Source organism: Arachis ipaensis, chromosome B06 (assembly GCF_000816755.2).
Source record: "Arachis ipaensis cultivar K30076 chromosome B06, Araip1.1, whole genome shotgun sequence".
In the NCBI taxonomy this organism is placed as follows: Eukaryota; Viridiplantae; Streptophyta; class Magnoliopsida; order Fabales; family Fabaceae; genus Arachis; species Arachis ipaensis.
The window spans coordinates 119,122,196-119,136,944 of NC_029790.2; positions in this window are offsets into that span (position 1 = coordinate 119,122,196).

The following is a 14,749-nucleotide window of genomic DNA, read 5'->3' on the forward strand; positions in this document are numbered from 1 at the left end:
TTTTCTTTTTTCACTTGTGCTTTCTTTAGGGGTGTAGTGTGTTTTTATTTTATTGGACCAATTTTAAAGTTCATTATATTGTTCACATTGTTTACAAAAGTCATTACCTACCTAACAAAACCTAACATAAAATTGGGACAATGGATCATGCATTCGTTATATGTATATATACATTGAGACATGTATATAGAATCTTTTGTTGGAAAAATTTTACTCTCTTCATAGAACTTGCTGAATCTATCAAATAAAAATGTCAAGACTTGTTGGTTACTCTCACGATATACTACCAAATCAGCATGAAAGTTTGATGAGTTCCCATGCATCATGCTCCGGAGGTTTTTGGCTATCCTCATAAGGTCTAAAGAGTTCATATAGCATCGTTCTTACCAGTTGTTTCATGGTATGGAATTTGGTTTATCGTTTAGGGCTTTTTTTTTTTCACTGTTTCAAACTTTAAAACACAGGTACCTTGTATATATGTAAGTTAAACCATCAATATAAAATGTAAGTTTGACTTAATTTCCAAGAAATTAAAATAAACGTGAACTAGAGGATTGTACAAAACAAGAAATGAATGATAACATTAGTTAAATATTTTATGAACATCATATTCAGCAAGCTAGGGTGTGTTTTCGGTGACTGAGTGATGATGCTGTGATGCCACCTAGAAAGGGAAGACCATATATTTATTAATAAATCCCACTAGAAATCAAACATTCCATCAACAAACTTTACAAATTTAAACATTTTTTAATTTTTTTTAATTCTTATATGTACCATCTTTATTTTTACCTCTTTTTTCTTTGTCCTCTCATCACCATTCTTAACAACATAACAACTTCACCCATTATTGCTAGGCCACCCATTATGAACACTCACTCTAAATATTCTAGACTTTAAATTATAAATCTTAAATTTTAAAATCTAAATCTTAAATATTCTAAATGGTGAGAATAAAAAAGATATTAGATATTATTAACATAAAAAAATAAGTTAATATTAACTAACAAAATATTGATTTTTCATTAAACTTTCTTTGTTAATTTGTAAAGTGAAAAAATCCAAACCGTCATCTTCTAATTTATTTATTTGAATTTAATTACTTTTGTCGGCTTTTATTCCATGATATACTTCTATTTCATAACATAAATATAGGGTAATTTATACAAATATATCATCTTAGAAACAATTTTGCACAAATATCCTAAATAAAGTTGCACTATATATTTGTCCTCTTTATTATAATGTAAATGGTGGGACTAAGCAAGGTTTACATTTTTCATAATTCCTATCAAGAAAAACGATTTACTATTGTTTTTGGATACCATAAAATTTATTTAAACTCGTGATTTAGCATTTTTTGAGGTTCAAAAACCCATCCTAAACCCATAATTAGTAACAATTACGGGCAACCACAAAACCCTAAAAAGTATCAGTAGCCTGGTAAAGAAGAAGAAATCAAAGTATAAAGGGAGAGAGAAAATGAGCAGAGAGAACAAAAAAAAGAAAGAGAGAAAAAAACTACATTATAATTGTAAAAAGTTAGTTACATATGGGTAAATGCTGATATTTATAGCAGCTGAGTGTTGTACAAAGGATGTGATGATACAAATTAGTTGAAGATATAACTAACTAAACTTGAGCTGGTATAACTACTTACTAATTAGAGAAAGCTTTATATATACTACACTGACATGCTCCCTCAAAATAAGGGCCTCCTATGACTTTGCATCAAAGACTTTTAAATAAGCTTCTAAGTTTTAAAAAAAGCTATAACTGAGAGAGATTTAGTTAATATGTCAGTTAATTGATCTTGAGTTGGAATATGTTAAAAAAATTTCCTCTGGTTACACAGTTTCAAACAAAGGATTGATTAAGGGCAAAGTGTTTAGACTTGTTATGAAGAATTAGGTTGGCAAAGAGAAGAATTGTGTAAACCCTGATAAATTAGTAGATAATTAGTCAATAAATTAGTTTTTAATAAGGAAGATTAGAAATGTAAAAAATAATATTAAATTAGAATAGAACTCATCGAAACGAGAATTTTGACACTAATTTCAAAAAAATCGGTCTAAGATTGAACCGAACAAACCGAACCGATTAAACTGGACCCAAACCGAATTCGTGGGCCCAACCGGCCCAGCAATTAAAAAGAGAGCCACGAGTTCTTCTTTCTCCCCACATTCATAACGGCGCAGGAAGCTTTCCAGGAGAGGAAAGGAGGGAAACCCATACGTTGATGGTAAATCCAATTTGCCGTAACTTCTCCGTCTGAGCTCCGATTGCCGCACCGTTTGTGGCCACACGTCCACCGCGTTGAGCTCTACATTTCTATCGAAACAATTTCATAGATAACTCATTCTTTTATTCTCAACCTCTTCTTCTCCAATTTTTGGAAAATTAAGTGGAGGTATTGAATTTCTTTGCTCTTTGATGTTTTAGGATCCAATTAGCTTAAGGAAAACGTTCACTCTTGCTTATGTGAAGCTTGGGTAAGGTGAGGATACGATAATTCTATTTTAATTTCATTGAATTTGATCTTTGAGTATTAAATTAGATATATATGTGTTATAAATGTGTATTAGGTTGAAAATAAATAATTGGAGTTTGGAATTTTGAATATTAGAACTTGGAGGAAGCTGAGCTTAAAGTTTGTTGAATTTTGAGGAGCTGCCTTGGTTTTAAATAAATTGATTTGATCGTTACGTGGAAATCGGCCAAGGTATGGTTTAGATTTCTTACATTTAATATATAATGTTCTATGAAAACTTATGCTAGATAACCATAGTATAAGTTGGATTGCATGTGTATATTTAATACTTAGTATCCTGTTGATGAACATAGTTGGTTTGGTGCTTGTTGATTAACTGGTGATTTGGTGAATTAATGATTTGAGGTATAACTATTGTAGAGGTTGTTGTGATAATGAGGTATTTTGTGTTAAAAGCCTAGGATTTGTGAACTATGATTCTTAGTTGAATTTTGGTTGTTGGATTTGAATATTGTATGAGTATAATTGTTGATCTGAGGTAGATTTATTGTGGTAATTGTCATGATGATGAGGAAGGGTATGTTGAATTGAAAAGAATGGAGGTTTGGACCCGAAAAAGGTGGCAAAGTCCGAGTTTTAGAGGAGATGCTGTCGAAATTTTATAAAAATTAGAGATTTTGTTTAGATGATTATTTAAAAAGATTTAGATTCAAAGGTTATATGGTTTGATTTTGAGTTATTAAGAAGATGAGTATGTTTTAAGTTTGATTCATTTAGAAAAGAATGAATTATGTTTTGAATTGGAACTATTGATGAACGGAATGGGAGGTGTGATAATGAAGGATAATGATTGAGTATGATTGATGTATGATGATGAATGAGATGCAATAGAATGATGTGGATGTTGATGAATTATAATTGAATTATTTATATGGCTTATGAATTTAAATAATCTGAGATACGAGATTCCCTGGATAAAGTGTCGTGGTTTGCCACCACGTATACCAGGTTGAAAACTCGATACTCTGTTGACCCTACGACGTAAGGGTGACCGGGCACTATAAATTCCTGGGAATGTAACCCCCCACTGAGCAATATTGATTATTTGAGAAAAGCTATGCATAGACTCTTGGGGATGCACATCGATGGACAGTCTAAGGTTTTCGGACTTGTCGAGTTGGTTAGATAACCGACAGATAAACCTCATCAGCCATAGGACATGCATACATGATATGCATATTACTTGAATTACTTGCTTGTGCATTAACTGGGTGTGCCTAAGTGTACTTGCCATGCTATATGTATATTTGTTACCTACAATATTTGTAACCTTCTTGTGTTTGTCTTTATCTGTTTATCTGTCTGTGAAATGCTGAGGGGGATGGAGGTATTGAGGAATGGAAGTATGGGACTTAGATTTAAGGTTAAGTTAAGTTAGTGTGTGTGTGTGTGTGTGTGTGTGTGTGTGTGTGTATGTGTGTGTGTGTGTGTGTGTGTGTGTGTGTGTGTATATTCTCCGGCCAGTCTTGACTTCGCAGGATGAGTTAGGAGCTTGTTACTCTGTATCTTTGACTCTCTGTTCCTGTTGTTGGGTTACTTTACATTTAACTGTTGTAGCTTTCTTATCACGCAAGTTAACTCGTTTCTTGAGCGTTGCGCTTTTATTTTCGCAATTTTTGTTTCCTCTATTCTTCAAGGATCCTAGCATATTATAATTCTTCTGCTATTATACGTACACATTCTATTTTAGAGGTCTTAATACCACACCACATCTATTTTACAACTTAAGCATAAAGTTTTGTTTGGTAGGGTGTTACATTATGGTATCAGAGCAGTTCATTCCTATAGAGCCTGAAAGACGGACTGATTGTGCTTTTGTGCATTCTCTGTATATGTGTTTATGTGCTATTAGGATATATATGGCATAAACGTTTGTGAGCATGCATTTGGAACTTAAAGCATTAGACATGTGATATTGAGACTGATCAACTTAATATCACTTGTTTGGTGTGTATAGGGACCAGATGTCGACTCGCGGACGCGGTCGCGGGCGAGGTAGAGGTAGGATAGGCACCGTTACTCCTGGCCCGGCAGCGAATGATCCAGTAGACTTTATGGCTACCCTGGGAAATATGGCTGCAGCTATGCAGGCGATAGCCGAGGCACTGGGTAATCAGATAAATCAGGGTAATCATGGGAACAATAATGATGAGGACAGTCCTATGACACTTGCTACATTTCTGAAAGTTCACCCTTCGACTTTTAGGGGAACCTCAAATCCCACTAATGCAAATAATTGGATTCAGGCTATGGAACGGGCATTACAGGCTCAACAGGTTCCTGAGGAGCAATGGGTTGAGTTTGGAACTTATCAGCTGCAAGATGAGGCTCAGTATTGGTGGTAGGGGACACGACGTATCCTGCAGTCAAATGGCGCTGTGATTCTTGGGAGGTTTTCTGGACAAAGTTCTATAAGAAATGTTTTCCTAATTCAGCCAGAAATGCCAAGGAACTTGAATTGATGCGGTTAAAGCAGGGGCAGATGACTGTTGCTAAGTATACTAGCAAGTTTGAGGAGTTATGTTGCTTTTCTCGTATCTGTCAAGGTGCGCCTGAAGATTTTGCTGAATGAAAGTGTATTAAATATGAGGGAGGTCTTCGGAGCGATATTCTGAGTTTCGTTACCCCAATGGAGATCGGAGTTTTTTCTGAATTGGTGGATAAGAGTAGGGTGGCTGAAGATTATGTGCCTTTTCAGAGGCCTTCAGGGAGGAACTTTGCTTCGAGAGGTAGGAATTTCAAGCATGAAGGCTTTGTTCCGCAGCAAACTCAGGGCCAGAGTAATTACAGAAGGCCGAATACTAATGTTAATCAGGGAAGAAAGGTTGGAAAGCAACCACAACAGGATCTGAATTGCCAGAGGTGTGGAAAGTATCATCCTAGAGTTTCGTGCAGGTTAGAACTTGGGGTATGCTATTTCTGTGGATAGCCCGGGCATTTGGCCAATAATTATCCGGAGAAGAAGAAGTATGAGACTGGTAGAGTACAGCAGCCAGGAAGAGTGTATACCACTTCTACAGTAGGTGCTAGGGATCTGAGACACTGATTAGAGGTAATTGTGAAATGATTGGTAAAATCTTAAATGCTTTATTTGATTCAGGAGTAACTCATTCATTTATTGCATTTGAAAAGGCTAATGAGTTAGGATTGAGAATGGTGGTTTTAGGTTCTGATTTGAAAGTGTATAATGCTACTCATGAAGCTATGGTGACTAGGATAGGATGTCCACAAGTTCCCTTTCGAGTACAACAACGTGAATTTGTGCATGATTTAATTTGTTTTCCGATGACTGGTCTTGATCTCATGTTGGGATTAGATTGGTTATCCAATGCAAGAATCATGTTTTGCTTGATTGTTCTGAGAAATTAGTACAGTTTATGCCTGAAGGGTCAGAAGCGCCGGTTGTGGTCAACAGCTACTATTTGAACTCTATGATAGTAAATTGTTCTGAAACTGAATGTTAGGGTATTATGTTGTTAACTGCGGGAGTATCAGGTGATGATCAGAGTTTAGAGCAGATTCCGGTTGTATGTGAATTTCCAGATGTATTTTCGGATGATATTAATGAATTTCCACCTAACTGAGATGTTGAATTTGCAATTGAGTTGGTGCCTGGAGCCGGTCTGATTTCGATTACTCCTTACAGGATGTCACCTTTAGAAATGACTGAACTAAAAGCTCGGCTGGAAGATCTGTTGGGTAAGCATTTTATCCGACCAAGTATTTCTCCGGGGGGAGCGCCAGTGTTACTGGTAACGAAGAAGGATGGAAGCATGCGTTTGTGTGTTGATTATCGGCAATTGAATAAGATCACTGTGAAGAATAAATATCCACTATCTAGAATCAACGACCTAATGGATCAGTTACAGGGTGCTGGTGTGTTTTCTAAGATTGATCTGCGATCCGGATATCATCAGATAAGGGTTAGAGATGAAGATATTCCGAAAACTGCTTTCAGGACACGTTATGGTCATTATGAGTATACAGTGATGTCTTTCGGGTTAACTAATGCTCCAGCAGTATTCATGGATTATATGAACAGAATTTTTCGGTCGTACCTGGACAAGTTTGTTATTGTCTTCATTGATGATATTCTTGTTTATTCTAAGACTGAGGAGGAGCATGTTGATCACTTGCGAACTGTGCTGTAAATTCTGAGGGACAGAAAGTTGTACGCTAAGTTATCTAAATGCGAGTTCTGGAAGAGTGAGGTGAAGTTTCTCGGTCACGTGGTGAGTAAGCAGGGATAGCTGTGGATCCTGCTAAGGTGGAAGCAGTAATGAATTGGGAGTGACCAACTTCAGTAACAGAGATCAGGAGTTTCCTAGGTTTGGCGGGGTATTATCGGAGATTCATTAAGAGATTTTCACAGCTCGCCTTACTTTTAACTAAGCTGACTCGGAAGGATACGCCTTTTGTCTGGATGTCGGAGTGTGAGGAGAGTTTTCAAGCATTGAAGCACAAGTTGACTACTGCACCCGTATTGATATTGCCTGAACCAAGTGAACCATTTGAAGTGTATTGTGATGCATCACTGAAGGGTTTGGGGTGCGTTCTGATGCAGTATCGGAATGCTGTAGCATACGCCTCAGGCAGTTAAGGTCGCATGAGATGAACTATCTGACACATGATTTGGAACTTGCTACTGTTGTGTTTGCTCTAAAGATTTGGAGACACTATCTCTATGGTGTCAAGTTCCACGTTTTCTCAGACCATAAGAGTTTGAAGTATCTTTTTTAGCAGAAAGAGTTGAATATACGTCAGAGGAGATGGATGGAGCTTCTGAAGGATTATGATTTTGAAGCGAATTATCATCCAGGAAAAGCGAACATTGTGGCAGACGCCTTGAGTCAGAAGTCTTTATATGCAGCTTGGAGGATGCTACGGGAAGAAGAGTTACTAAAGGCATTTCAAGGTTTGAATTTGGGGGTTAGAAAAGAATCTGCAATTATATGTCTAAGTCAGTTGCAAATTTCAAATGATTTTAAATCAGAACTTCTGAAGGCACATCGAGATAATGAAGCGTTACGTAAGGTATTGCCAGCAGTTGAACAGGAAAAATAGTGGAAAATGTCTGAAGGTCAGGATGGTTTGTGGAGGTTCAAGAACCGGATTGTTGTGCCGAATGTTGGAGACCTGCGACAGAGTATCTTGAAAGAAGCTCATAAGAGCGGGTTTTCAATTTCATTCAGGAAGCACCAAAATGTATCAGGATATGAAAGCGATGTTCTGGTGGCCAGGGATGAAGAATGATGTGGCATTGTATGTATCTAAATGTTTAACATGTCAGATGGTTAAGATTGAGCATTAGAAACCATCAGGAACCCTTCAACTCCTAGAGATTCCACAATGGAAATGGGAGAGTATCGCAATAGATTTTATGATAGGTTTGCCTAGAACCCGGTCTGGTTGTGATACTATTTGGGTGGTTGTGGATTGACTGACAAAATCAGCTCACTTTCTCCCTATCCGAATAAGTTGCACAATGGAAGAATTAGCTCGAATGTATATCAAAGAGATTGTCAGGTTACATGGCGTGCCTTCTACCATTATATCTGACAGAGATCCTCGTTTTACATCAAGGTTCTGGGGAGCTTTTCAGCGTGCATTTGGGACTTAGTTAAGTTTGAGTACCGCGTATCACCCTTAGACAGATGGATAGTCAGAGAGAACTATTCAGACCTTGGAAGATATGCTAAGGGCTTGTGTTTTGGACCAGCCGACAAGCTGGGATCGGTATATGCTGTTAGTGGAATTTGCTTATATAATAGCTACCATGAGAGCATCGGTATGAAACTGGAGAAAAAAGTTTATTAGGGCCTGAGATTATAGCTGAAACTACTGAGCAGATAAAGAAGATTCGCAGCCTAATGCTTATAGCCTAGAGCCGTCAGAAGATCTATGCTGATCAGAGACGAAAGCCTTTGGAATTTAAAGAAGGAGAGCATGTTTTTCTAAAGGTTACACCAACCACTAGAGTGGGAAGAGCTATTAAGACTAAGAAACTGAATTCCCGTTATATTGGACCGTTTAAGATCCTGAAAAGAATTGGGCCAGTAGCTTATAGAATTGCCTTACCACCGTATCTTTTAAATTTGCACGACGTGTTTCATGTGTCACAGCTTCGGAAGTATACTCCTGATGCAAGTCATGTTCTGGAACCAGAACCAATCCAAGTAAGAGAAGATCTAACACTTCCAGTAATTCCGGTAAGAATTGATGACACTAGTGTTAAACGATTACGCGGCAAAGAAGTATCATTGGTAAAAGTATCTTGGAGTCGAGCTGGTATCGAGGAACATACTTGGGATCTTGAATCATATATGTGAAGGGACTACCCACAACTCTTTTCAGGTAACTGAATTTGAATTTTGAGGGCAAAATTCTTTGTTAGGTGGGTAGGATGTAAACCCCGATAAATTAGTAGATAATTAGTCAATAAATTAGTTTTTAATAAGAAAGATTAGAAATGCAAAAAATAATATTAAATTAGGATAGAGCTCATCGAAACGAGAATTTTGACACTAATTTCGAAAAAATCGGCCCAAGATTGGACCAAACGGGCCGAACCGGTTGAACCGGACCCAAATCGGGCCCGTGGGCCCAACCGGCCCAGCAATTAAAAAGAGAGCCACGGGCTCTTCTTTCTCCCCACATTCATAACGACGCAGGAAGCTTTCTAGGGGTGGAAAGGAGAGAAACCCATACGTTGACGGTAAATCCAATTTGCCATAATTTCTCCGTCCGAGCTCCGATCGCCACACCATTTGCGGCCACGCGTCCACCGCGTCGAGCTCTACATTTCTACCGAAACAATTTTATAGGTAACTAATTCTTTTATTCTCAGCCTCTTCTTCCCCAATTTTTGGGAAATTAAGTGGAGGTATTGAATTTCTTTGCTCTTTGATATTTTAGGATCCAATTAGCTTAAGAAAAACGTTCACTCTTGCTTATGTGAAGCTTGGGTAAGGTGAAGATACGATAATTCTATTTTAATTTCATTGAATTTGAGCTTTGAGTATTAAATTGGATATATATGTGTTATAAATGTGTATTAGGTTGAAAATAAATAATTGGAACTTGGAATTGTGAATATTGGAACTTGGAGGAAGCTGAGCTTAGAGTTTGTTGAATTTTGAGGAGCTGCCTTGGTTTTAAATAAATTGATTTGGTCGTTACGTGAAAATTGGCCAAGGCATGGTTTAGGTTTCTTGCATTTAATATATAATGTTCTGTGAGAACTTAGGCTAGATGACCATAGGATAAGTTGGATTGCATGTGTATATTTAATACTTAGTATCCTGTTGATGAACATGGTTAGTTTGGTGCTTGTTGATTAACTGGTAATTTGGTGAATTAATGATTTGAGGTATAACTATTGTGGAGGTTGTTGTGATAATAAGGTATTTTGTGTTAAAAGCCTAGGATTTGTGAACTATGATTCTTAGTTGAATTTTGGTTGTTGGATTTGAATATTGTATGAGTATAATTGTTGATCTGAGGTAGATTTGTTGTGGTGATTGTCATGATGATGGGGAAGGGTATGTTGAATTGAAAAGAATGCAGGTTTGGACCCGAAAATGGTGGCAAAGTCTGAGTTTTAGAGGAGATGTTGCTGAAATTTAATAAAAATTAGAGATTTTGTTTAGATGATTATTTAAAAAGATTTAGATTCAAAGGTTATATGGTTTGATTTTGAGTTATTAAGAAGATGAGTATGTTTTAAGTTTGATTCATTTAGAAAAGAATGAATTATGTTTTGAATTGGAACTATAGATGAACGGAATGGGAGGTGTGATAATGAAGGATAATGATTGAGTATGATTGATGTATGATGATGAATGAGATGCAATTAAGAATGATGTTGATGTTGATGAATTATAATTGAATTATTCATATGGCTTATGAATTTAAATAATCTGAGATACGAGATTCCCTGGATAAAGTGTCGTGGCTTGCCACCACGTGTACCAGATTGAAAACTCGATACTCTGTTGACCCTACGACGTAAGGGTGACCGGGCACTATAAATTCCTGGGAATGTAACCCTCCACTGAGCAATATTGATTATTTGAGAAAAGCTATGCATAGACTCTTGGGGATGCACTTCGAGGGACTGTCTAAGATTTTCGGACTTATCGGGTTGGCTGGATAACTGACAGATGAGCCTCATCAGCCATAGGACAGGTATACATCATATGCATATTACTTGAATTACTTGCTTGTGCATTAACTGGGTGTGCCTAAGTGTACTTGCCATGCTATATGTATATTTGTTACCTGCAGTATTTGTAACCTTCTTGTGTTTGTCTTTATCTGTTTATCTATATGTGAAATGCTGACGGAGATGGAGGTATGGAGGAATGGAAGTATGGGACTTAGATTTAAGGTTAAGTTAAGTTAGATTTAGATACTCTTAGAAAACCACCTTTTATGGCTTCTGTCTAACACTTTAAGCTCTATAATCTGAGTGTCGGCGTTCTAGGATTGCCTCTGGCATTTCCAGGACCTTATATATTATGTGTGTGGCACCTTTAGCATACTGAGAACCTCCGGTTCTCATTCCATACTATGTTGTTATTTTTCAGATGCAAGTCGAGAGGCATCTCGTTAGGCGTCTGGGCTCTTGAAGCAAAGTGGTTTCTGGGTTATTTTGTTATACAGTGATATATATATATATATATGTACTTAGCTTTCTCTCTGCATAACTTATTCCTTTTGAACCTCCTAGAGGTTTATGGAGAGACAGGATTTTTTTATGTACATTTGGGTTTTGGATATATATATATATATATTCTCCGGCCAGTCTTGACTTCGCAGGCTGAGTTAGGAGTTTGTCACTCTGTATCTTTAACTCTTTGTTCCTGTTGTTGGGTTACTTTACATTTAACTGTTGTAGCTTTCTTATCACGCAAGTTAACTCATTTCTTAAGCGTTGCGCTTTTATTTTCGCGATTTTTGTTTCCTCTATTCTTCAAGACTCCTAGCATATTATAATTCTTCTGCTATTATACGTACACATTCTATTTTAGAGGTCGTAATACCACACCTCCTCTGTTTTACGACTTAATCGTAAAGCTTTGTGTGGTAGGGTGTTACAAACTACACTTTGATTGTCATAGTACACCACAGGCTTGGTAGAGCATGAAATTCTAATTTCAATGAGTTGGTTTTGCAGCTAAACAATTTCAGTAACAACATCTGCTATTCCTTTAAATTCAATTTATGTACTACTCTTTGATATTGTCGTTTGCTTTTTGCTAGTCCATGAAACTAGAGTAGAGCCAAGATAGATGCCATACCCATTTGTTGATTTATGATCATCAATATCACTGACCCAATTAGAGTCACAAAAGTCATAGATTCTGAAGCTTGTGAACTTACTGAACCTCAGACCATATTGTGTAGTGCCTAGCTGCTAAATACCTAAGAATTCTTTTGACTGCTTTCCAATGGGACTTAAGGCGGTTATGGAGGAACTGTGCTACCTTATTCACGGAAAAGGAGATCTCAGGCATTATGATTGCAGATCACCTACTATGGATCTGTACAAACTAGGATTGCTGAATAGACCATCTCTAAAGGCAGACAACTTCAGTGAAGAGGTCATAAAGGTAGGCACATGCTTTGCATTGCTCATTCTAGCTCTTCTTAAAAGATTCCTAATGTACTTTGTTTGCTTGAGAGTCACTATTCCATCAGGGGTTTTTACTACTTCAATACCAAGAAAGTACTTCATTTCACCTAGCTCCTTCAAGGAAAAGATGCTGTAAAGTTGAGTCATGAGTTCTTTAATTTCAGTTTCTAAATCACCAATTAAAATTAAGGATGTCATCTATATACACTAGGATGTATGTACCTGAATAGGAGGTAAAATTTGTGAACAAGGAGATATCTAATTGAGTGCTTGTGAAACCAAAATTTTGAAGTGCAGAGTTGAGCTTTGTAAACCAGGATTAAGGGACTTGCTTAAGTCCATAGAGTGACCTCTGAAGTTTACAAACTTGATGAGTGTTTGAGGTTGTAAAACCTTCTGATTGTTGCATGTAAACATTTTCACGGAGTTCCCCATTGAGGAACGCATTGTTAAAATCAAATTGATGAATCTTCTAACTTCTTGCAAGAGTCACACTGAGCATAACTCGAACTGTTGCAAGCCATACCACAGGATTGAAGATCTTATCATAGTCAATCCCTTGTTTTTGGTGAAAACCTTTGGCTACAAGCCTTGCCTTGTATTTATGGATTGTGCTATCAGGGTTCTTCTTTATCCTGAAAATCCATCTGCAGCATATATGCTCAGAGTGCAAAGGATGATCAACTAGCTTCCAAGTGCATTTCTTGATTAATGTTGAATATTCCTCCTCCATAGCCTTTCTCTATTGTGGAGTTACAAGAGCTTCAGCAATTGATTTTGCAAGATCCATCTTATCCCATTCCAAACCTTAAAGCTCTTTTGATGGCTTAAGAAGACATTGTGGAGAGATTCAAGAAACATGAATCTTCAATGGTTCAAATCAATTTCACTCAATATCAACCTTTCAATTAGTCGAATATGGACACTGCTTATGCAAGAAATCTATAATCTACACCTAATAGGGGAAATTATGGTAGAAGAGACTGTGGAGGAAGATCAACTTGTGGAGGTAGGGGTGCTTGGAACCCAAATCGTCCACAATGCCAAATTTGTGGAAAGCTAGGTGGATCATGTTGCTAGTTACTGTTATTTCAGGTATGATCAATATTCTCAATAGAATGCTCAAAACACCTCGATGCATAATGCCCCTCCTCCACCTCCCTCTTTCCATAACCCTAAGGCAATGAATGCTACACCAGCCACCATTGCAGATTCCTCATGGTATGCTGATTCTGACGCTTCACATCACCGCACTCTAGATCAATTAAATTTGTAGCAAGCTCAAGAATATCATGGTCAAATAAAGTTTATATTGGTAATGGTTCAGGTATTCAAATTAGACACATAGTCAACTCTTTTCTGCATCATAGACTAACTAAAAAATGATATTATTTGTATAATTTACTGCATCTTCCATTTATTGTACATAATCTTGTTAGTTTCTCAAAATTTGCTAAACATAATAATGTTTTTTTTTTGTCTGATGTGTGTTTTGTCAAATCTTAGGTTTCCAAGGAAGTGCTTCTCCAAGGTACAACAATTAATGGAATGTATAAATTTAAAAAAGTTCAATTCTTAAACCGGTTTTTAGTTAGTTTAACCCACATATTTTTGTTGCTCAAATTATATCACTGGATGTTTATCACAAGATATTTGGCCATCTAAATTTACCAATTGTAAAATCTATTATTACAAATTGTGCTTTACATTGTGATAATAAGATTGTTTGTAATTCTATTATATGTGAATCTTGTTGTTTAGCAAAGTTACATAGACTACCTTATTCACCAACACTATCTATAACTGCCCTTTATCTTTGATCGTCTCTAATATTTGGGGACTAGTCCCAATTACAGCTCATACTATTGTTAGGTATTATGCATAATTCGATGTATATTCAAGACACATAATAATATATATTTTTTAAACAAATAAATCACAAGCCTTTAGTGTATTTAATTGTATAAAACTACAATGGAAAAATAATTAGGCTATCATATTAAAGCTCTTCAAATAGATAATGCACGAGAATATTTTTCTAATGCTTTTACTGAAATGCTTTCTTGTCCTCATACTCCTTAATAGAATGGATTAGCAGCGCAAAAAAAAAAATAGACATATAGTTGAAACTGCTTTAGCATTATTATCTATTGTTGCTTTACCTTTAATTTTATAGAATGAAGCTTTTGCAACCTCGGTTTACTTGATTAATCGCATGCCTTCACCTATAACAGGAAATAATTCACCATTTGAAATTCTATATCATCATCAACCAGATTATATTTTTTTAAGAATATTTGGATGTCTATATTTTTCTCACACTGGACCATATAATACACGCAAATTGGAATATAGATCAGAATACTATCTATTTTAGGATATGCATTAAATAAAAAAGGCTATAGGTGTCTCACAAAAAATGAAAAAATCATAATGTCTCGAGAGGTAATTTTTCATGAAAATAAATTTCCATCTTTTACTTTCTTTTCCAATGATGTTGATGAAATTAGTACTAGACATGCTACTGCTTTAGATTTTTTTACCTCATATTGCTATCATTC